Raw genomic sequence first — 25,182 nt, 5'->3', positions numbered from 1 at the left:
ATGAAAATGGAGATTTTTGCGCATTTCGTGCGAAAAGAATCTGGTACGAAAATAAAAGCATGCAATTTTTTATTTTTTTTTGCCCAAGGCTAGGCTTAAATGAAAAAAAAAAAATGAAGTTAATGCCTTAGTGCTGGCCTTACCCAAAAGGAATATTTCTCGACAAGAACCTGTGTTGACAGAGCAGTTGGTATATTGTGCTACAAACATAAATGCGATCCTCTTGTGGACATTCCTAGATGAGAGTTTTACCACTTTATCTGGATCTTAAATTTAAGACCACGATGTGGTAATGTCTCTAGCAATGCTCTTGTACATGTACTTAATATTTGAAATTTTGCCTCCTGAAACTGTCCATATCTTTGTATAAAGTGTTTACAGTGTATCAACAAACATATTATGTAAATAAAACATGATGCCAATGTACAGTTTATGTGTTTTCTTTATATTGTACATATATGCCTGTGTAGCTATCATCTCACATACAGATTTCGTAGGTATTGTGTATTTCAAATGCCCTTTTCAAATCGAGTATATAATTAGTCATGTATCACTAATCATTAGCATTTAAACCTTTTAGAACTGGTGTCACCATATTTAGAAGGGAATGAAACACAAATATACATGTGGACTGAGTGAATGCAGCAATATCATTGGAACACAGCAAAATCTATTCAAAAGTCATTAATCTTTGTTTTGGTGCAGCCACCATTGGTTAAGAAGACATCGTGTAGGTAAGATATAAAGAAAATACCAAGACAAAGAAAAAAAAAATCATTAAAGGTACACATTCCCTTGACTTGTGACTGACATAAGAGTAATATTATTCCCCTGCTTTCTGAAAGAAGCAAGTCAAGTGCTCTTTAATTTTGCTAGAAAAAAGGTACCTGTACTTTATAGAAGCGAGTGTTAGATCTGCGACACGAACGCCAAGACAATGCTAATTAAGCAAAAAAATGGTGTTCTGTGCATGCGTGAGACAGCTGTTTTCATATCCAGCCCGGGAGGCTGCATCGTCAATAGTGTCCCATGTCGCAAATCAAAAGCTCACTATCATTTTCAATATGTGATGTCACTAAGTGTTGTAGTCTTTTCATCCAGCCATGGATACACCAGAAACTTTAAAAAATTCATACCTTTTGAATGGATTGTCCTATTTTCCTTAAATTCACTGGTATGCTCTACTTATATTGCTACATTCTCTCAATTCACATATAGAGTTGAGTTTCATTCTCCTTTTGTGTTTCATAAGAAGGAATAAATATATGATACTGACTCTCTGCCATAATAATGAGATCACAACCCAACCTCACAAATAGAAGGAAACAGACTCACAGGAAGTACCACTCTGCAAGCTCATAGTTTGTATATATTGAAATAAAACATCCATTTATTTCAATTTTAAAAATGATAATATGCATTTCTTATACATAACTGCTTTGCTTTTCTTAAAATATGCATGTATATCAGGTACAAATATAGAATTAAGAAGCAAAAGTGAGCACTTGCTTTACAACTTGATTATACTGACTTCATTACAATCACATTACATGGTAATCCATTTCGGGATGGGAGTTTTTCAACTCCCTTAGAGCTTGACATTCGCATCAAATCACTTGCAAAAGTAGAAAATAATTCTCGCTTTGGAAAAAAAAACGGAAATGGAAACATTGTTGACTTCAGTTGTACATAAGATGTTATACTTACAAAAGGCAGTTCATCTCATCATTCGATAATTCAATTTGCAATAATGCCTGTAATGCCTGCAGGAAAGGAACATGAGAAAGTTATGAAGAGACGGTGGTCTACCCTAAGAGATCTCAACATGTATGACACAGCAAATAATCCATAACTATTTGCCCTCGCACAGAATTACCGAGGGTTCAGCTACGAAAGCGTTAAGTCGATCAGAATTCTGCAAGATTTAACACACTCGGGCAGAAAACGGAATATATATTTTTGTATATTCTATGTCTTTATGAGGGCAACAGCCCTATCTTTCAATCCCCTGCCTGACAGGGACCAAGCGACGTTGGTTGGAGCCCAACATGATGCCATGTCAAGTCCACTAGCTCACAGAAACGTCTTAGTCACACAGACTTCACTGTGTTACTTTCACTGTGAGTTATTATATAAGATACTCTGCTACTTCTTTGATGAACTGCCCTTACCTCTACCATCGACACGCGCGAGAGAGCGAGCCAGTTACACCCTTGGATGGGTGTAAGTCTTTAATTTCAGACTGTGCTCTTCTTCAAATGTACTCCATGATGTGTCAGCCATCACATTAAAGTCATATTCACTCACATGCCTTGGGGCTTACAAAAATACCTGCCACACACATAAAGACGTGGTGTTCAGGGAAGGACCTACACCAAAGTCCTGACTGGTAGATGGGCCACACCAATCAAATGACGCGACGTATAGATTGTCACATATAACCCAAACCTGAATTATAGTTTCTCTCATTATCAATGAAATAATCCTGGCAGCGATTTAAATCAGGACCTTGTATCATTAAGCTCTTTTTTAGTCAGTGATGCTACTTTAAAAAGGCATACGAAACATGGTTCTTGACATTTGAGAAAAACTCAACATTAATCTCTGCACCTCAGGGATACATTTTTCAGAACATTGCATTAAAAAAAAAAATTGTAATACATGTTTGTTACATAATATCTCATGTTTACACAGCATCACACTTCACCGTGATGTTTGACTGCTTTGGCACAAAGTTTGATTTGCTACAATTTGGGAAATTTTAAAATGATTAGACAGGGATTATGAGGAAAACAAAAACCCTCAATACAATTACATGACAAACATAATGCTATCAATAACTGCCTGGTGGATGAACATTTTTCAATTTACTGGGCACTCATCTTTTTTTTTATTATTTCTTAATGTGGTGCCATTTGGTGAGTGGTAGGACTGAAAGAATGACCACTGACAGATTAATTTTAGTGACAGGGTAAAAAAACATTCTTCGAAGTCTGAACTATTTCGAGGATTGTGTAAATGGCAATGGGCACATGAAAATCACATTTCCAAAGTCATGGTATGCAAAGCAAAGTACGCTGATGATAACATCCCCAAACATAATCCTGGATGGTTCATTCATGAACCAATTTTGGCTCAAACACAAGAAAAAAGAAATACATCAAACACTGTATAGGCTCACTATATATATTCATAATATCAAGATCACATAAGAACATGGCGATGAACAGCTCTGAAAAAATACAACTCATAAAACTGATTACTTTCAAGATATTTCAAGACACTTTTTTTTTCTTCAATATAAATTTAATAAAATATAAAATATCACATAATTTCATCTTGTGTGTACAACTAGAGACGATTCAGATGTATGATTGCATTTTGATAACTATGTCTGGCATGAAGGTCACGCAAGCACGTGTCGGCAAACTTGACTAGCATTTCCATCTAGGCTGTGCAGAGTATTGTTCATTTTTCGTATTTTTTTTAACAACTAGTACTCGAGTGCCAAGAGACTGTTAAACCTAGCACAGCACTTTCCTATCGCATGTCTTCATACAGCACAAGCCTACACTTGGGGGAAACACACCAACATGCATTTCAATAGAAAAATATGAAAAACCCCTCCCATATAATTCTATCTTCCCCACTGGATATCTCAAATCGTGTAAAAATAAGAAACTAAGAAAATCGCATTCCAGTTCTCTTCCATTCTCTTGCTCTCCCTCTCTCTCTCTCTCTATCCCTCTCTCACCAAGCAATCTCTCCCTCTCACACGATTACCCCAGTGATCAAAAAGTTGTTTTAATTCTGTCTTTCAGTCCACACACTTGATTGGTCATTAAATATTGCACAATACTATACATTGGTCAGCCCAAAGATGCACTTTGCTCTTCCCGTTCTCTCTCCCTTCTTCTGTCACTCCAACTCTCTCTCTCTCTCTCGTTCCCTCTCTCTCTCTCCACTCTCACCCCTTCCTCTGCTCATCTACAAACAGTTTAAAAATTACAACTTGTATCATAGAATATATATGTACAATTTTACAAAGAAACAGAATGCACACACACATACATACACACCATCACCCATACACACACAACAGACAAACCCATAACACACATACCTGTTAGAACTTCTATAAGTCACTTCTTCGATGTGAAAGGGCACACATTCAAACTGCTTGGTGAAATGCATACAAAGTTCTTGACAAAGCAGCGTGCCAACGACTCTCCTGCCACCCCACTACCTGCCTGGCTTTCTGCATATGATACATATTTCAAGACACCTCCCTGAGCTCTGAAGTAAAATTTCTTTCATTTCCTCGTTCTCCCCTTCGACTTCCTTTCGTCTCTGCTGTGCAGTAACACATCACACACAATAACATCTTTACAGAAACCATGAGTACACTTTGTGAGCTCTTTCTGCTCCAGACAGACAGACAGACAGACAGACAGACCCAAAATACCTCTTTTTCGAGTATGCACCTTTCCCTTCTATTGTTACCTCAAAGCTCTCCTTATTATAAAAGAGTGTCCTTAGTTTCTTTTTGAAAATAATAACAGAAATGGGCTAAAATGGCATCCCCCCCCCCCCATCAGAAATTTTCTCAAAAACATCCATCATAAAAACAAACTATGGCAGGATCCAACTGCCCAAATATCCAGTTATTCAATACTCATGACTGCCTGAAAATATGTCCCACCTACAAAACTTAAAGAGTTGTTATAAGAATCAATTTGTCACAGGGAACCTGTAGCTTTAAAATTCTGCAATGCTCTGAAATGTTAATTCGTGGTGCTCCTCAATATTTTGGTTTACCCAAATGTATGTTCACACATTCCTGCCAATGACATGGCTCACTGGTGACAACAGAGGACTCGACTTCCATGATCCCCTTTTTGGTAGATGCTCATACTATGTCAACAAGTTCTACACCCATGACTTCAAATCTGTTTGAGGTACAGAAACGTCATATTTCACTTCCAGGATATCTGCTTTCCATAGTTCTGTAGGTACAGTAAGAACAGTAAATTCCCTGTACCTTTCCTAAAATCTTTGATTCACTTGATAGCAAAGTTTCTCGCTTTATGTCTGTGCAAGCTGCTAACCCTTGATCTGTCTCTCTGCAAGATTAAACTCCAAGTATTTTCTTGTTGCTGTTGAGTGTAAGACCACGATCAAAACACAGAGACACTACTGTGGCACCAACTTCTCTGGTGTCACATCCCTGATAAACGCCATATTTCCTCTTTTCGTTGATCTTCAATTTAACATTCCTGGACGGACATGCATCCCTATTGAGGGGCATGAGTAGCCAAGATGAAATCTCCTTGTAGCTTCAGAGTATTGCTAGGAATCTTTTAGAGCTGTGGTCTGGACCCCCGATAAAATTAGATAAAGAAATTTACAGAAAAGCAAAATACCTGGAAGTTTGCAACTTGCATCAAACTACAGACTGGAAAGATGCTTCGGAATAGAGCCTTTGGCCCGATCCTGAAGCTGTGTCTTCACACCCCATATTCTCATTTACGCTTCTAAATCGCAGTTAGCCCCCACAATTGCATGCACAGTTCACATGATGTGCCGGTTTCAACGGTATCCTGTAATTGAGCCAAACATTGGTAGTGACTCTGGACAGTACTGGAAAGACCCTTGATCAAAAATTACGCTCATTCTCATGAGTGGTAATGATACCACTGACAGGGAAATAAATGGAAACATCATATATGTACTCTGTTGTCACTCTACTATAGCTCTCTTATCGATAAAAACATCTTGAATATATCTTCTCCCTGTCTTTTCCTCTGAACACTCACACACAAGTTCCACAATTCTGGAGATTTTCCCCCGATCACTTAAATGCGATCTCCTTCCGCACTAACGAGTTCTACGTGAACATGGATCACTGTCTACGGTTTGGTGCCCAGTGTGCATGATACAATGATTTTCACCAAGCTGTGTGTCACACTCATTAACAGAAGCCTACATTCACAGCTAGCTCATTGTGTGACAGCTAGCATGAGCATCAAGTTTGTGAAGATTTCACCCCAATACCTACGCTGTACAAAAATGAGAGAGCACGAGAGAGAGAGAGAGAAAGAGTGAGAGAGAAAGAGAGAGAGAGAGAGAGGAAAGTTATCACACTCATACTTTGTGCATTACACTTTACCAAACACAATATACTGCACCACAAGCTAGTTATACAAATGAACATATTGGCTGACAGGGCAGCACTCATTAGTCTAACAGACTTTACAACATAATCCACCCAGCACTTAGGCACTTCTGTATTTTCTTCTTACCAAACCCCATACCTTCCTCATCCCCCTCCTCTCTTTTGTTTCATTTTAGAATAGCCTTGAATTAAATCAAGGACAGGGACATAATACTGAGATGTGTATGAGAAGAAAGCAAAACAAATTAATACAAAATCAAATAGAAACGCTCAGGGAATGTTAACTGCCTTGAAATCTGAAACAAGACACTACAGCTTTTGCACATTTCTGCTGTACTACTAGGTGAGTGGTTACAATCTCAAAACGATATTTTGAAGGAGGGGTAAAAAGTAACTATAACACTGACCCTTTGCACCTGATATTGATGATCACTTAGCTAATTTGGAGTAGAAATCACTGCCATTTCATTTCATTTCATTTCATTTCATTCACTTAGAAAGAAAACAAAAACCCCAAAAGCATACCAGATGCTGAAAGGCAAAGAGCAATTTCTGTTTATCTTTTCTAAAATTTCTCCAGGAACAATCTCATCAAGAGAATGAACTTTATTTCTGAGGTAGAACCATGCATCATGAGCAGTTTCCACTTCATTTATAGTATTTTTTTTTTTGGACTAAAATTGCACTTTTCCTAGTGGCTTATGTCAATCTATTTTTTTTTCTTTTGTTTCCCGGTGTGACTGTGTTCTAATGGATGTCAAACACAACATTATTTCACAGAGTGCCAGCTAAAGATTTTGTTCTTGAAGGGCCTTATCCTCACTGAAGTGATAAAATGTGATCCCAATCTCGCACTTGCCAATCACACTGATGGCCGCTGCTCATCTTTGCCAAAGTGGCTCACGCGATGTCCGGAGTCTGTTCTAGATTTGCTCATCGCCACCAACTCTTGGTCGTCGATCACAGATTTTTTTTTTTTGTTCTGGCTCAGTTTGACATATCCTCCTCTGAGGACATCATGTCTTCATCTTCCTCATCAATACCGTCGTCGTCGTCCTCCATCCCTTCCTCCTCCTCCTCTTCCTCGTCCTCATCCTCCTCCTCCTCACTGCTGGTCCCACTCTGGCTCTCCTGCCTCATGTAGTGGTTGAACATCTGCTCCTCCTTTCCGCCGTAGCCGCCGTGCCTTCTCCTCTCGTCTGACGCCCTGTGGCTCTTCATGTGAGCGTTCCGACTCTTCACCTTGTCAAATACCCTGTGGGGAGGTTTTGACATGGAATGCTCATCAATTTTGGTTCAGCAAGCAGATTACAAAATTCACATCACATAAAAGTTATTGGGAAGCTGACAAACTGGTCTCAAAGGGCAAGGGGGGGGGGGGGTGGGTGGGAGAAGGGTGCATCACTGAACCACAATGCATTACATCAACATGCGAGAGAGCAATGAAGGTAGATCAGTCACAGCACTGTAGCATGATATAAACATGTACCTTCCGGTGCCTAGGTTTCTCTTCTCACAGTGTCGCTGATATTGCGAGGTTTTTAAAATAAGTTTTCACAAAGATAGACGTCGTCCACTCAGTGTGCAGTGTAGTGCTCTTATGTGAACACTTACATGTGACATCCTATGGCTTCAATGCTTTTGCTCTTAAACAGGAGCAACGTAAACAGTCTCTTCATAACTGTGTAGGCCATACATTTTGCAAGGTTTGGATAATAAATGAATTTTGCAAGTCAAGTGCTAATCATGAATTCAGCAACATGCGAAATTGTTAACTGTGATCTTGACATGAATACGACATGCAAGTGTACATTTCTCCGTTCATTACTGCGACTCCACGATCGCGTAGTTAAATACTCGCGAAATTATTGGGAAGTCCAGATTAATAACAAATTAGACTCACTGAAAATATGGAGTATACTATACAGTAATAGAATGAGAACTCACTTATGACATATCTTGCATGGGAAACGAGGCGAGGAATCGTCTTCACTGGAGAGGTCATCATCGTCCTGGTCGTTCTCGGACATCTCTCTTGATGAGCCTTCTTCGCTGTCCTCCTCGTCCTCCTCATCATCGTCGTCATTCATCTCGTCGGAGGAGTCTTGCGGCATCCGCTTGGCATTCTGCCCCATGCCCCCACCTCCCCTGTACGAGGAGGACGTCGTAGACGAAGACGACGTCGTGGTTGATCTCGACTGGTTGCTGGCAGCACTGGAGGTGGTGGTACTGGTGGTGTTGGCTGGCTTGTAGCTTCCCCCATGCACCCGTATGTGACCATTCAATGCTTGCCTCGACTTGAAGGACTGCAATATATAACAAGATGACTTGAATCGTCAACTTTGCATTAAATCAATTACACATTCTTACAAAAGTCCCTGCTAATGCTACATTTACGTCATGTTCCCAACGGTCGAGGCAGCCCCATTTGCCCGAAATGTTATGTGCGTTGGTAGGTAGGATATTTTCCTCTTCTCTCTCCGCATTCTAGTTTTTTAAAAGGACTACATCTTCGTCAGTCAAAAAGCTTGGCAGTTAAATGCTACTCCTTGTATTCCTTTTTTTTATTAAAAAAGAAGAAGAATGTGGCATAAAATCATGATGGCAAGCAATGGCCCATATTCACAAAAGTGGTTTCAATTTAGTCCATGGTTTAAGCAAATTTCTTCTGCGTAAATGCACGTGACAGATTGCATAGATGCAAACAGACAGCCACTAACAACGGCACGTTTATACATGCATTGTGAAAGATACACCATTTTATGCATATTAGAGTCCATGGACTAAAATTTAAACCAAGATATTGATTAAAACCAACTTTCTGAAAATGGGTCAATGAATGTGTAGGTGTAGAGAGAGAGAGAGAGAGAGAGAGACAGTGTACTCACCGCTTCACAGTGTGGGTAGTTGCAGACAAACTGGCCCTGCTGCGGTGCCGGCTTGTCCTCCTGATTATTAGAGGAAGGTTTCACACTGTTATTGTTCCTAGAGTTAGGAGGCCCGCCCCTATAGTACTTATCGTGCCGGTACTCTTTGAGCGGCACATAATCTAGGAAAGTCTCGCCTGGGAATAGGTCCTGTGCACAGAGAGATAGGTTAAAAAACAAAGAAAGTGGAGGGGGAGGGGGGAGGAAACATGTGGAAAGAAGGAGGAAGAATATAGATGGAGGAAAAAAAAACAGCGAAAGGAAGAGAAAGAGAGAGACCCAACAGAATGTTTGGTTAGTGCAATGAGATGACAATTCCACATACAAATATCAGTTTGCAAAACGACAAGTGCAGAGGCTGGTTAAGACATCCCTCCCATTGGAGGGCAAAGATCATGTGACTAATATGAGACGAGCATCTACATCAAAGCCATCCTACTCTAAGCAATGAAGTTTCGCCATCTCCAGGAAACTGACAATGAAGTCTCGTACAAATTGTTCAAAAGTAAAAACGCGCCAACATGAGACTTTATCATCGTGTGATATTCTCACACAGGTTTTGGCTTGGCAAGCTTGCCTCTCTCGGAGCTCAATCCAATTTGTGGGAAAATTTTGAGAACGTGAAAATGATCCCCTTGTTACATGATGCCAAGGAAGTGTGTTTTCACAACACAAACTACATTGCGGGTTAGATCACCTTTATTAAATATGCACAGCCTGCAGACTGAAAGCACTTTACCTTTGCAAGGGATCCAAGTCATTGATAACTACATGTATTGCAGAACCATTCCTCTTTCCCAATCTGTTTGTTTATATCAAATATCCCAAGTTCTTTAACTACATTCATAACTGATGTAAACTGACTCTAGAAGGAAGACCCATAGGTTGGATGGCTCTTTAAACATAATACCACTTTAGAAACAGAGGCTCTTAAACTCCAAGGAAGTGACAAACTGCCTCCAACTAACACCATATGAATGAAGTCTTGTAAACAGTGATCTCTCACGCCACAAAGTCTTGACAATAATGATTGATTTTCAAATTGGACTGGCCAGGGTGCAGTTGCACAAGGATATTACATGACTGCAACTTTGCTACCATAGATCAACTTTGCTACCACAGACACAGATCGATTGTCAACATTCCCGTTCCTGTGACTACAGCTGCAGTCTATTGCAACCTACAATAACGAAACATCTCTTCTCGAAATGGGACCCCAACTTTCCTCCCTCTTTCTTCAGGGATGTCTATCAACTTTTTATTAAAATTCCCAGAGCTTGCCATGAATGGTGTGTAGGACAAGTAGTAAGAGACCAGACTAGTTTGCCCTAAATGACATCACCTTCTTGTAAAGGTTTTAAACATCTCATCCACATGCCTGAGGCATCTTTTATTTACAATACAAAACCCACAGTCTTGAAAATCATTCCCTTGTCAAAAGCTCCAAACCACACACTGAGGTCTGATCTGATCTGGGAGGTAATAATCCCAGTCCCTTTGACCTTTGGACCTACAAAATATTACCCAATTCAGCTACACACTTCCGTTTTATCTGTTTGAATGAGGGAAATGGGGCAGCACTACCTATTTTTCCCTTCCCCTTCCTTTTTGCATCATGCACTAAATTCATATTTAAAAAGTCAGTCTACTTCTACTGTAGCACGAAAACTAATGATACAACAAAATGAAAATGCTCAATCCTCTAACACCACATATTTCAAGCATACTCTTCTAAAAGAAAAGGAAAGCATTTGCCATATCTCCAAACTTGCTCAGCAGAGTCTGTATTTGGATTTGATGAATGAAAGAGCACTCTTTAGGCCATCAAAATGCATAAAAATGAGGGAATTATCTGAGAGAGGGAATGTGAAATATGCGTGTGACATTGTTAGTGCACTCACAGAACAAATACATGGCACAAATGCATGGTACTGCACAGCACAAATGTGTATTGTGTGAGACACAGCAAATGCCAAGACAACTACATCATCAGGTCAATATGTTATGCTAATATCAAATTAAACATCATTGTTTCTTTCTTTTTTCGGGGGGGGGGGGGAGGGGAGGGGGTGGGCTGTTTGACTTCACTCATCTGCAATAAGCTAGCTTGAGGTTACATTCTGCGCATGAGTAGATAAAGGTCAAATGAGAAACACTACTTAGTGATACACAGAGTTGTAATGAACAATGTCATGGACAGCACCGGGAATAATTTCTTTACATTGCAGCGATAGGACATTTAACACTCAAAGGAGCTTGTTGACATAAAAGCAAGTTGGATTATGTAAGCAGGTGATTGATATCTAGCTTTTCAACAGTTTTGTTTCAATGGTTTAAAAGTTGGGGGTAATTTGAGCCATCAGTAAGTGTGAACTGGTCTATTCTCAAGTATAAAGTCAGATCATGCTTCCTCCTCCTTCACAAAGAAAGACATGACCTTCAAAATCTGAAGTGGATGTGAGATAATTGTTTTTTCAAGCAGTTATCACAACAGCCTCCACGAAACAAGGGTCATGCACTTTAATATGCTACAAGGATGTATACATATCATTAACACACTGGACTAACTGCGACCAGCCCAAACGTGAAGTGTTCAGGCTGCTGATGCAAGGATTTGGTGTTTCATATGTGGTGGTATCGACATGACATTTAACTTTAAAATCTGAGCCATTTTTATTTTGAATACATACAGATGTAGTTCAATTGTTGAAAACTCACGCTATGCAAAATTTGGTTCCTCCAATAGTCCCCTTATGTCCAAATTGAAGATTTTTCTAGATTTTGGTCAAGCATAACCCGTAGTATGACAACTGATTCACCTGAAAGATTTGGAACCTGTAGTACATGCGCACAGGTTCCAAATCCTTTCACCAGCACTGTCAAGGTACTTAGACAACAAAACATGTATTAAATAGTACTGTAAAACATGTATTAAATAGTACTGTAAAACATGATATTTTCGCGACATGAAATTTTCGCAAATTGGAGGTGATTGCCTTTTTCGTGGCATGAAATCTTAACATTCAATGCATATAATGTACACAATAACTTTCATGTGCATTTTAATTTCGTGAATCTTGGCTCTCGCGAAATTCGCGAAATCAAAATGCATGCAAACATTCCTTGTTTTACAGTATATCCCTGTGCATACATACACACTCAGACAAACATACAGCCATGTAGTCGTGTGTTCTGACATTTCACTGCAGGAAAATGACCCTGTGGCCAGAATAACACGAAGAGGGTACTTGACAATATCTGCTTCCCAACACACTTCATGTACGGAACAAATGACAGTAATTGTATCCATCCTGCTGTTGGAACTCTGAGTGCAGGATGGATGTGTCTTGTGCTCAGCAACAATCTCTTAGCCCTTTCCACATTAACACAATTTCCATGAAGTGCTATTCAGGCAGGGGATTTCATTAGCATATCAGGGATGGGAAACTCTGTATAAAATATCTATCCTATCTCCTGTCTGGTGACTTTGATATGTAGCTTTGTATTTCTCTTCATTTTGCCCTCACTACATATTTTCCCAGAAATGCTACTAAAATTGTTGAACATTGGTGTCAGCATTACGGAAATGAATGCTCTTTGGTGATATACTTATGGGAACTGATATATTTATTTGTTTAACATACAAAATTTGTACATGCACATACAGAATCAGTTTCCACCTGTCATTCTGTGCCACATGGAAGCCAAGCCACCTACAAAAAGAGCCACTATTTCTGGTTTCTGAATCTTCAGACCGTCATCATTCTATTCAAGCAGTGGCTTAGAGTGCCCCTCCCTCTAGACAACGATTGTGACGACGGAAGCGAGTCTTGCACTGCCAAGATACTTACACACTCGTTCCGCCGCATGTCCTCATTGGGGTTTGCCCCGCTGTGGTGGCAGTACTTCTGCATGTCGTGGTTGTACGGGTAGAGCTTCTTCCACCAGTAGTAGTACTCCACACAATCCTTCACTGTCTTGGTGGGGATCTGTAGCGAGGGGGGGGGGGGGGGGGGGGGGGGGGGGGGGGAACGGAACCTCAGGTTAGTTACATCGCCACCACAAGGTCATGAGCCCTCAGCTGCCGGTAGTGAGGACATAGAAGTAATTCATGTAACCCTCCAACTCCCATCACTTCAAAATGCCTCTGTACTTCGGCCATTATCTTAATGATATAACATGATAACATGGTCTCACTTATCCAGGGTAGCCTTTTCAGTGTTGACACTGTTCTACCTGAGGGCCCTGCCATTATTATTACCCTAGCGTTGCCAGGTACCCATTTGTACACCTGGGTGGAGAGAGACATGGTAGATAAAAACATCTTGTCCAAGGATGTAAGCACTGGACTGAATTCAAACTTGAGTCCTCTGATTGACAGTCGAGAGTCTTATCCATTATGCCACATCACAAGCAAAGTATACTGTATACACAGAATATTTCGCAATATTTTCGCAAACTTTGTGAGTCAGGTGCTATTCGTAAATTCAAACACACATGAAAATATCAACTCTGATCCCGACATGAATGTAACGTGCACGCACACATTTCTCCGTTCAGTACTGTACTCCACAATCGCACATTTAACCACACGCGAAATTGTCGGGAGGTTCTGATTCGCGGAAATCTAGACTCGCTAAATATATGGCGTATACAGTAACCAGTCAGGGCTGGTAACATTCACTGATTTAAAATCGGGGAGATTCTAAAGAGCGAAGAGGAAAGACGCTTGTTTGTAACATGCATCTCAATGGGCAAGGGAAATTCTCAAATCAAAGATATTTTTATATTCTCTCCTCCAGACCTGAAGAGACACCGGTTCTCAAGTTTTCAGGAAGGCTCCTGCAGAATCGGGGAGACTTGCCAGCACCTAACTTACATTATTCACGCCATAATTGGACAGACATCTACCTACACAACACAGTGCTTCATATAGAGGAAACTTGCTTAAAAGCTGTCATAAATGAATCAATAAGTCATTTCAAAACTTCCCACCATGAGTTCACACAACGGAAATGCTGCATGATACATCCACCATTCTAGATACAGTTCTCGGTGCCTGCAGCAGCATTTTTCACAAGCAGCCTCACCCCCGCCCCCCACCTCAAACATGCAAAACTACCCTGTAATGACCTCTTTTGCTGCCAACTGCAAAGTGAATCCACCTTTTCATATCCTCCCTGTCTGATCAGGGACAAGCACTTATCTTCCATGTGACAGAAAGTAGGAAGCAGGATACAGTTTATCTTTGCCCCACTCCTTATCACTCTCTCTCTCTCTCTGCACTTGTGATAATGTTGATGATTACTGTAGAAGTGGTTCACTACAGGTTATACTTTGTGCCATATCACATCGGCAAATCAGAGCAGAATGTCGGTGCTGCCACAGCAAGGTAAAAAGCAGTTATGTCTCCGGTGCCGGGGGAAAAAAAGACTGATGTCGGCTAGTTTTGAGTCCTATGGAAACAACTTCTCTGGACATATGTTGTATTATATCCCTCATGTAAAGCTTCTTGCCATAGGATTGTACAGAGCACGAACATAGTGTAGTTTTACTAGCTAGCTACGAGCAGCTGGATGCGGTGCAATTGGTTACTAGCCAGCGTGATATAGTACTTTTGGGAATCCACGATTTGCACCCATCGTGATCGTGTGATCGATATCTACATTTCTCAATTAAGAATGTACGCAGTGCGCGTAGTAGCGATACTTTTGAGCGACAGTCCTGTGGCTTAGCTAGCTAGCTAGCGCTAAGAGAGCGCGCGGTGTGATGTGCGACAGCATTACAGAAATCTGTGTGGTGCGATGGCGTGGGTACCGGTCGGTGTGTAACGTGTGGGTGGACGTGTGATACGTGATCAATGCATTCAGCTCAATTGACAAAGTGACTGCTTCCAGTAACGGAAGAATGATCGCAGGAGGACACCATATCAGGTACGAATTAGGAATAAACTAAAACCGATTTTGAAGATGATCTGGGTAACGAAGCCGCTTTAGGCCTACTTCTAACGTAGTCCTGGACCTCGATCTTTCGGAGTTTTGCACGCTGTAGTGTAGCTCGTGTGTAGGAATCAACAACAGCGCAGCGGTGTCGTTCGCTACGCGCTGCACGCACTGCTGCTGCACTGCTGCTGCACTGCTACAGCCTAACGTTAGATTTATCGTTCACGAAACCTGCACACTTTTCCAAAAGGGAACCGTCATTACTCTAGTAAAATGCTCGAGAGGGATATAAAACAAATATCGACTGCTTTCTTTCGGGCCATGGTAAAACTATTTGACCTCGGTGATGTCTCAACAGTGCCATGTCCCTCGACTTCGTCTCGGGACATAGCACTGTTGAGACATCACCTCGGTGCAAATAGTTTTACCATCTCCCTCTGCAGCAGTCGATATTTGTATACTATTGCATAGTGGGGGGGGGGGGATATAAACTAGGGCATGTCATACTAAGAACTGACAGAAACGTACTCTGTGAGGCCAGGCTAACTTTTCTTTATCTTTAGGCAGGTTTGTGACATATTTCAAAACTCTCTTTCTCAGCTCTCACTAGACAGGAGCAAATGTCATAACCAGTACAAGCTCTACTAAAATACTGCAATAAAATCAAGCATCAGTCCAGGTGGAATATATGTGACCCGCTACAACAAAAAGGTCCTAAAGTCGCGCACGGTCGAAGCCGTGAAAATCGAGTTTGAAGTCAGAGCATTAAAATTGGTCAAAACTTACGATTTTCTGATTTTGATATATTATTGGAGTCTAACATGTCTTCTATCTTCTGTCGAAATTTTGAAGCAAAATGATCAAAGGAAAGATTTAAAAAAGCGTTTTTCTGAGCCATGTTTTTTGGCGTTTCATCGAAGCAGAAACTGGTTCGAAAATTTGGATTGAGCGCCACAGATAGGTTCTGCCCCTAACAACGACCAGAGTGATCTCATTGGTCAGTTTGCTGCTTGCTGCTAACCGAGGCGTGAAGCTCGCACACTGCCCAGTCGACTGGTGCGCGCGGGCGGAGTGCGCTATGCTCAGCCGCTTCTCACATCCTGGTCACTGATTGGTTGGTGAGGAGACCGCCGACGTTGATGTGCTTGAATGAACTCTTCGGGGGTTGCTAGGGCTTACCTTCTATTGTCCAGAGGTGAAAACTTACTTGCGTGTCCCTTGATCGCGATTGCGTCGAAAGGACGACTTTTAGGGCGCTTTTCTCAAAACAGTGATTTTCCACACGTCTCGACATGCTCTCTTTTAAACATCGATATCTCCGCAGCCGATTATCTTTATAAAATGTGTCATATATCAATTCAAAGCAGAAAGATTAGGGGATTATATCATGCAATTTTCAAATATCGACCTCGCCCGACTTTAGGATCATTTTGTTGTAGCGGGTCACATATGTGACCGTGCACCTCAAAACGAACATAAAGTCGCACACAGTGATTTTGCGTGAGGACTGAAAATAAGTGAAATGGGTCAACCTAGCCGAACTTGACTTTTTCATATTTCCTGAAAGAGCGGGTCTTCTTTTACATTATGCTAAAATTGGGTATCATAAAACGGGCAGGAAAGTGTGTTTTTTAGCAGTTTATCTCGAACACTTTTGGTAGAATAGTGTGATTAGGTGTGTCTTTAGAATCCCTTTTTCATTTCTGAAAAACCTTGTCCACACTCTTCACTTTCAACTCTAATAACTATTAAAAGAATAATGCTACTGCTTTGAAAGTTGGCATTAATTATGAGCAGAATGTTTACTAATGAGGCATGCTTAATTTCAGTTTAATCTGATAATCCCTTCATTGTTGTTACTCTGGTGGTTTACTTCCTTTTTTTGTCCCATTCATCGCACAGCCAGCATGGTTTAGTAAAGATTAAGCACTTGAATAGACACTGTACTTCAGAGCCTCTTTTCTCAGTTCACACTTTTCCTGAGTTTGTGCTTTCTTTCCAATATTTAGATAGGTTAGGAGAGTCCATTTGATTTGAGTTATACATCATTTTAAAGCTTAAAGTCTGTTCTTTCAGAATATTGTCTTAACTAAAAATTCATGTCTGGCGACTTTTTGTTCGTTTTGGGGTGCAGGGTCACATATGTGTGTGTATGGGAGGGGGGGGGGAATTTGCCCCATCCCTACATGCTGGTCAACTCACCCCTTTGGCTATCTCATGGAAGTCCTTCCCCTTGGCCTTGTACATGTCCCTGAAAAGCTTGCGTTCCCCGTTGGTCCACTCTTGGGAAACTACGAGGGGCAAAGACACGAGACAGGTGCAGAGGGTCAGACAAGGAGGTACATCACTCACACGCTGCTATAATAAAGCACAGCTGATATGTGGCACACACCACAGCCATTCTATATACTACAGTGTGATGACACACGAAACCCTCGAAGGATTGGATGGCATCACAGGAGGTACAAAACATAACGAGACAGAACTTATTCTAGTCAATAGCTCTGATGTTTGCCATCTTCTGCACTCTTATGAATTGGTTTGGTCTGACCTATATATATATCCTTTTTTTGCTGTATACCAATTATTCTGCACGAATCAGAATACAAAGTTTAATGCACTCACACGAAATGCATAAGTTTTGTCAAACAACTACAATGCATAACAAATTATGTCATGCAATAAACTTACTTCACTAGAAATATGGACAGAGTTGTGATAAAATTTTGTCTTTTCGTTTGGTCTCATAATTGATCGGTGTCAAGATTACTATTAATTCATTAGCTGCCTTGCACGAGTTGCCAACCACCCCCGCCTTCCCATCCCCAGAATGAATACAAATTTATAGAGCATGTAACAACAATTGAGTTATGCTGGGTTCCAACTGTCATGCAATCCATTACTTGCATCATGATTGACCATCAGTAGATGATCGCATAATATTTTGTGTATACATGTCTTATACACCTTGCGTCATTTTTTAAATCATGGTCTTAATTGTGGAGTAGTTGTGGAGACCTTATCATATCTTATCAAATCTCGAGGTTAGTCGTGGCAATTGCACTGATCATGGACTACATTTCAACCATCCAAAACTTGTCTACGATCAACAAGATTACGACAACTGACCTCCAGATCTGATAAGATCACAACAACTACTCCACGATCAAGACCAAGATTTCAATCATGGTGCAAATTGTGATAGACATATATACATAAAATTCCATGATCGGCTACTAAAGGCCCATTGTGGCGTGCGTAGCGGATCACACGACAGCGGGTACCCAGCATTATAGTGGAAGACTCATACAGAGGTGCCACATGCCGGCTTAATTAGGTCAGGCTACTGGAAGTTGGTGCAACGGTGGAACTTCCTCTTGCTTGCTGAGATAAGTGGGTCACATTATGCACTTGACAGTCAATGACAGAATAGAGGTCACCGCAAGATTTTGTTGTTGTTTTTTTCTCTCTTTCTCTACCAGGAACTGCCTAAAATTCTCTGTACTTCCCCCTCGTCACTATGTCACTTGAGTGGCTACATTGGTTGGCTCCTCTGTGAAATTGTTTCACCACACTGTGCAATCTCCCATGAATGGCAGAATAAAATATCATAATTGTGTGTACACGTTTTCATGGCACTGTTACAACTGCACTTCACAGTCATGTTCAACAAGTGAGAGCACAGGAATACACAATGATATAAATACTGTCAAAATAGACATTTTCGCATGCATGAAACTTTCGTGAGGAAGCAAAAATTTACAAAAGTAAAATGAAGCCATTTTTTTCTTCTACACAATGCATTGAATGTCAGCGGCAATCTGCAAAAGTTTTATGCCGCAAAAAAAGGCCATCGGCTCTAATTTGCTCTAAAGTTTCATGCCACGAATGTTTCCGGGTTTACGGTAATGGCTCCTCCAGAGACACGTACTCGCTATAGGAGATCTACTCACAGTCATATCTGTAATCCATCATGTGTCTGTCCTCATCTTGGACCACGGGAACCCGGTTCAGCAGCATGAGAAGCGCCATCTAGTGTTGGAGAGGGTGGGGATGGAACACAAATATATGGCATGGTAAGACTAACGACAAATAATGCTGATGTACCCCACATTTAGAATAAGAATTTCAGCAGAGACCGGTGAGATGCCAAATGTACCATCTGAACTGCTTTCATTCATGATGACCTGCTGAACATCAATGCTACATATCCATCCCTTGTATGACACATTTATTCATCTATAAAAGGCATTATCAAGATTCTGCTTTTGAGCACAAAGATATTTCATTTGGAACAAGCAGAAAAGAGCTCAAACTTTTTTCTCCATCAAACAAATTTCTACGCGATACAAAATCACTTGTATTACTTGGTGTAGCCACCATCATGATTACATTGAATGGTGACAAGCTATTACATAAATTTTTGTTGTTACTTTAAAATTTCTCATCTCTGAGATCGAATATCTCTGGCTGGGTAATCTTGGGTACTGGGCGTATGTCACATTCTACAAGAAACGAAACATTTTTAAAATCTTCTCTCCCATCTGGATCTATCAGCATCTCTACTCAAGTTGAAAACACTGCAGCACGATCCAGTAAGACATGATCCACTCACCTCAATATCTCCCTTCGCCCTGTGAAGGCAGTGGTGAGCATATTCAATGTTCCTGGCCCCTGCTGGTAGGCTTGGTGTCGTTGCAAGCTTGAGGAAACTTGTCACTGCAAGGCAGGTAAAAAAAAAAATCAAATAACTAGAAAAATCAACATTGAAAAAGATTCGCCTGCCAGCATGCACCTAAATTAAAAACCACCTAGCTGATGGGTTAGGCTCCACAAGAATGATGCTGCACCTTTAAAGTCTACAAGCAATTACACTATGCTCTCTATTCAAACTGAAGTGAGGCTACACAATTGACTTCCCACATTTAGTTGTTCAAAAAAAGTTCAAACTGAAGTGAGGCTACACAATTGACTCCCCACATTTAGTTGTGCTGGAATCAGATAATGCAGTTTGGCAGATGTAACTGGGCTTTAAGAACATACACTACGTTCAAAGTATGCTGGAATCTTGTTACAAAAGCAAACATAGTTACAAGTGCTGTCAAAATATCAGCACGAAGGCTATCAACATTCCTACATTGCTGGTGACAATACCATACACTCATGATATACCTTCAAAAGTTAGATAAATGCCATGGCACATTCACGGAGGTAGGAATTGTTTGAAATGCCCAAGGCTGTGTGGCTTGATTGTACGACACCCACTTTTGTGCATGGATGATTTCCTGGTAAAATGTCAAATACCAAGTGTATGATTACATGAAGCAAGCTCTGAAATGCAGTGATCTTCATGTTCCATACAGTGATACTGTATTACATTATTTCTGAGAACCAAAACAACAACAAAAGTCCAGATTTCACCTATGTTCGTGGTAACATAAATGTAGTCCCTTTATATGAATACCATCATCAGCAACTGATTGTAGAAAGAGTTGGTTGCCTGAGGTAATCCAGAAACACTGATACCTTAAATGAATAAGATCTGTCTTAATTGGAATTACACACATGCTACAGAAGGGTTGAATTGTGGGAAAAAGCAACAATAATTTAAATCTTTGATACACTGTGATGACACTAAGAAACTATGCTGTTCCACAAGCCAAGGTCATAAGGAACTGAAACTGACTGCATGAGACAATATACAGTGCACTCCAATTTATAACAACCACAATTATAACGAAATTCTGGTTACATTGCAGTAAAAATTCAGGCCCCAACATTATCTTCTTCACGTTTTTTATTGTTCATTTGTTTGGTAATTCATTTGATGGTTCATATGTAATGTAATTATTTGTTATTTATCTGTTGTCAATATGTGTTTATGAATGTGTGACAAAATCAAATTTCCATGCCATGTTTTTATACATTATTTGGACAATAAAGAAATGAAATGAAATGAAATGAAATAATAACGAAATTTCAATATAACCAAAGAAAACTGCTGGTCCAGAGGACTTCGTTTTAACGGGAGCCTACTGTACAAGTATATGTCATTGTCGTCATATGGAGAAGAACATTTAATTTTAGCAAAAACTTATCACCACTAAGACTCCTCATATAGCAGCGCCCTGGGCTCTATGGACGTTTGTATCTTTTCCCTCACTGCTAATAGTTTTCAATGCTGACAGCCTTGGTAGCAGACATAAGAACTCTTCCGCTGGGTACTCTTCAGCAACAGACGGTCGTATATCACAGAACTACCAACAGCAGTAAGGGTACCAGGTTTCGAGACCACAACAAAAGCCTGGGCAACTCTCTGGCTTTGCCAAAGGGGGTTCATTGCCGGGTCATTTCACACTTCCTCTGGCAATGCCCCTGCCTGCTTCCCTTTCCCATCACCAAGCCAACGATAAGCCACTACTACAACACGTTGGGTCATCCTACATGGTAGACCTTCTTATCCTAACCACTTATGTGTCTGCAACAGTAGTTTAAAGTTGACGTTAAATGGTCATCATAGTAGCAATCACATCTTGGATTAAGCACGGCAACGAAAACATGCCAAATACGTTCTCATCTATAGATTCAGTTCCATGCCTGTTGCATTTTTCATTACACGTTTCTATCTTTTACATGGTAGACCTTCTTTTCTCAACTTCCTAGGAGTCACAAAAATAAGTTTAAAATCAATGTTAAATGGTCATCAGAGTAGCAATCATATCCTGAATTAAGTCAGGCAATAAAAACATGTCATATACATTATCAACTATAGATTCAGTTCCATGTCTGTGCATTTCTCATTACATGTTTCTGTGTGAAAGCACCACTGTGAGGCTAGAAAGTATTTCGAAAAGAGATAACTTGCTATATGGGGTTATGGAAAGCATTAATCTTTTTGGAACACCCACTGCTGAAGGCTACCACCTTGAACTACATGAGTGATGGACCATATCAACCCACACCCAACAAGGAGCTTCTTCACACAACAAACTTCATTCCTTCCCACCCAACATTATTTGGCTTGCTCTGGCATCATAAAGCTGTGCATGACATGCTTTGTTTTATAAACAAGAGATTCCCATTTTACATTTGGAGAACGAAAAGTGTGAAATTCTCAGCCTGAATTTGGACACAACTGTAAGTGCAATTCAAAAGTTTTCAAAGTTGATCCTGATGAGTTCTTTCATAGCTAAAATGCACGCAGTATTACTTCCCAACAAGTCTGACAGTACACTGGCTTCTGGGAGCCTGTTTCGAAAGTTCACACATTTCCATTGTCCTCTGATGTATAGAAACAATGGATATGCAAGGATTAACCTCATCCCTCCTGGAGTTGCTTATCAATATCAACAGTTTGCCAATAAATGCATTTGCTTTGATAAAAAAAGAAGAAGAAAAAAGTACAGAATACAAAATTAGAAACATTGTTTCAAGACTGTTTTGTTCTGCAATGTCCAAAAAAAGAGCTGATTCCAAGAAATGTCAGCCCACGGAGGAATTTGGTTTATCCCTTATAAGTATTAAAGAGAGGATAAAAACCCCACATACATAAACAGCTATCCCTGCCAACTTGGACTGATGATAAAGGAAAGATAACATGAAGGGCAATCATAGCCTGACTTACATTCACTCTCAGAGTATTTGCTGTTGGTGGATGGATTCCATACAATCTTTCCCTCTCTCTTGTCCGGCTGCTCTAGAACCTCCTCTTTGTTTTTCACTGTGGATGCAGGGTTGAAAGGTAGGCACATAGAAAATGTAGAATGATACAAAAGACTAAAACATGACAGCTATCTTGGCATCATTCACTGTTGCTTGCAACACGCGGCCATTGGCCACTGCACAGGTTATTAACATCATCACACAAGCTACAATCTAATCACAAAGGATAACAATATGAATCAGTGTGTTTAGCTCTGTCATGAAATGAGTGAGCTCCTTTTGTAGTTGTTATTGTTTGCTGATTGCGTGCATGATTCTCTGATCCAAAGGAGAGAACTGACTCTCTGCTTTTGTTGTGTGTGTGTGTGTTTTTTTTTTTACTCGTTTGGAGTAGTGTGAGCAATTAATATTGAGTTCTACTGAAAAGCACAGTTTCACATTACTCTAACTCCCTGTTTAATTTTGTGAGATCTCTGTTAATCTGTTGCTCTAATACAAATTTGATTAGAATCCCTCTTTGCACTGACTTCTTTTTGATATCAATACTAATTGTAACAGTTCTTGGAGGCATTTCTCAGAGACTCCAACCCAAAGCACCTTCTGATCTGGAGATTCTCCTGCCTGAAACCCCTAGCAAACAGGAGACTCCAAGTTGATGTGTGCGAAGCGCGAAGTTCCTAGGGTTCTAGATGCTCTATAGTGCTATCTAAGGCTTATTTTTTCAACATACAATAGCAATAAGTACCGTGGTAAGAAATCCTTTCCAACGGGAGACACAGAGCCAGGGCAGGAGAAATTAAACCTCAAGCGGGAGAACGGGAGATTTTGCAAAAATGGATTTTTGGCGGGAGATCTCCCGTTGAAAACGGGAGAGTTGGAGTCTCTGATTTCTGAATGAGTATGGTTTGTGTCAAGATTCCAGAAATGGTCTCCAATGACAACCTGAGGATCCTACCTGCAGAATCACACATCAAACACCACTCAACAGCTGATACTTACACAGGGCAAGTTACACTGGCCGTATATCATCTGACATAATCAGTGACCAAATACTTTTTTTACTAGCTTTTTGCAAAATCACATGAGTTAATCTAAGCAAAGTCAACACAACTGGACAGAAATGGGGGAAAAAAGTATGAGGAGAAAATCTGTTTCTTATTGACAAGAATGAAAACTCAAAATAATGATGGAATATGACAAAAAAAAACTGTACACAACTGAAAAAACCCACAACGAGTGAGCAAAAACATCTGTCGTAAGAGCACAGTGGCAAAGTTTTATTTAGGAGGGGAAAACCCACTTCACACAGTGCCTGTCAGTCAAAAAGCAGCCACATAGCAACACCACAATTACCATTGTTCTCAAATGTGTGAAGATCCCCCCCCCCCACCACCAATTGTATTTGCTCCAGCCATGGAGATGCACTGAATATATTTGCTTTCCAAGTGCGTGGCACATAAATTGATATGCTCTATTACCCCCTTCTCCTTCTCTCTCTCTCTCTCTCCTGGTGAGAAGGATATACATGTATTTGCATTGTGATAGATAACTGCATTCCTTTATAGTTATCACATGACAAAATTTGGTTTTAACTTTGTCCCTCGCATACCTACCAGTCATGCCTGCCATCTACTTTCTGCGAAAGATGGCAGGCAAATATGCATCTAATATTTGTCAGTAACAACAAAATTCCAGCCATCTCCCCTTTTTTGGTGATAAAGAATCACTGCTGATCAAACAATGGTCTACTTGAAGTATATTACTGTCTGTCATTTTTTTTTTCAGCTGCAAGTGATAGGGAGGTTTTGTCTGAACCTCATTAGATGAAGATGACATGTTTAAGGTGAGCGAAACTTGCCCACATGAGTGTTGTTAGAGCGGGAACATGTTTGGGCATGTTGGGAAGGGCTGCCGACAGAAAGCCGCTTGGGCCTCCACCCCTATCTGGAATGAAATCCTGGTGAGCAGAGGTCGGTTAAAGACACTCACCTATGTCTGGGATGGCTGCCTGGTATTCTGTCCCAACATTGATGTGCCTGTTTGGAGGAAACACAAGGAGAATATTCCATTTACCTGGTTGGAAGATCACACATAATCATGTGGGGGAGCAGATGGCACAGATAGGAGATGATCATTGCTGTAAAGAGCATTCACGCATGTGGTGAAAATGCCTCGTCATAATATGGCCATCATTTACACCAAAGAACATTAAGCATCTACCAGGTAAACGATTAGCAAAACTCTTAGGAAGTAACACCCCCCCCCCCCCCACACACACACAATGATGTTTGCACCTGCTAACACCTATTCAGAGCAACAAAAGCATTTATACGGTATACCTTGTCACTCCTCTCAAAAAACTTGGAATACAGACACACATGCACACACACACACACACACACATATTGTATACATACACACATATATACCTACATACATACATATATTCATACATACATACATACAATACATGAAT

The 25,182-nt window shown here is 40.5% G+C and overlaps 1 pseudogene; it reads right to left on the bottom strand.

Moving 5' to 3' along the window:
• Window positions 1-6,851: 6,851 nt before the first annotated feature.
• The window catches only part of LOC139735531 (uncharacterized), a 100,961-nt pseudogene continuing 82,630 nt past the window's right edge, over window positions 6,852-25,182 (bottom strand).

This window comes from Diadema antillarum, unplaced genomic scaffold (assembly GCF_040938485.1).
Source record: "Diadema antillarum isolate AM-2024a unplaced genomic scaffold, OU_Dant_1.0 seq00000584_RagTag, whole genome shotgun sequence".
Lineage (NCBI taxonomy): Eukaryota > Metazoa > Echinodermata > Echinoidea > Diadematoida > Diadematidae > Diadema > Diadema antillarum.
Note: the sequence above shows the minus strand (reverse complement) of the source record. Positions and strands in the feature narration are given on the sequence as shown.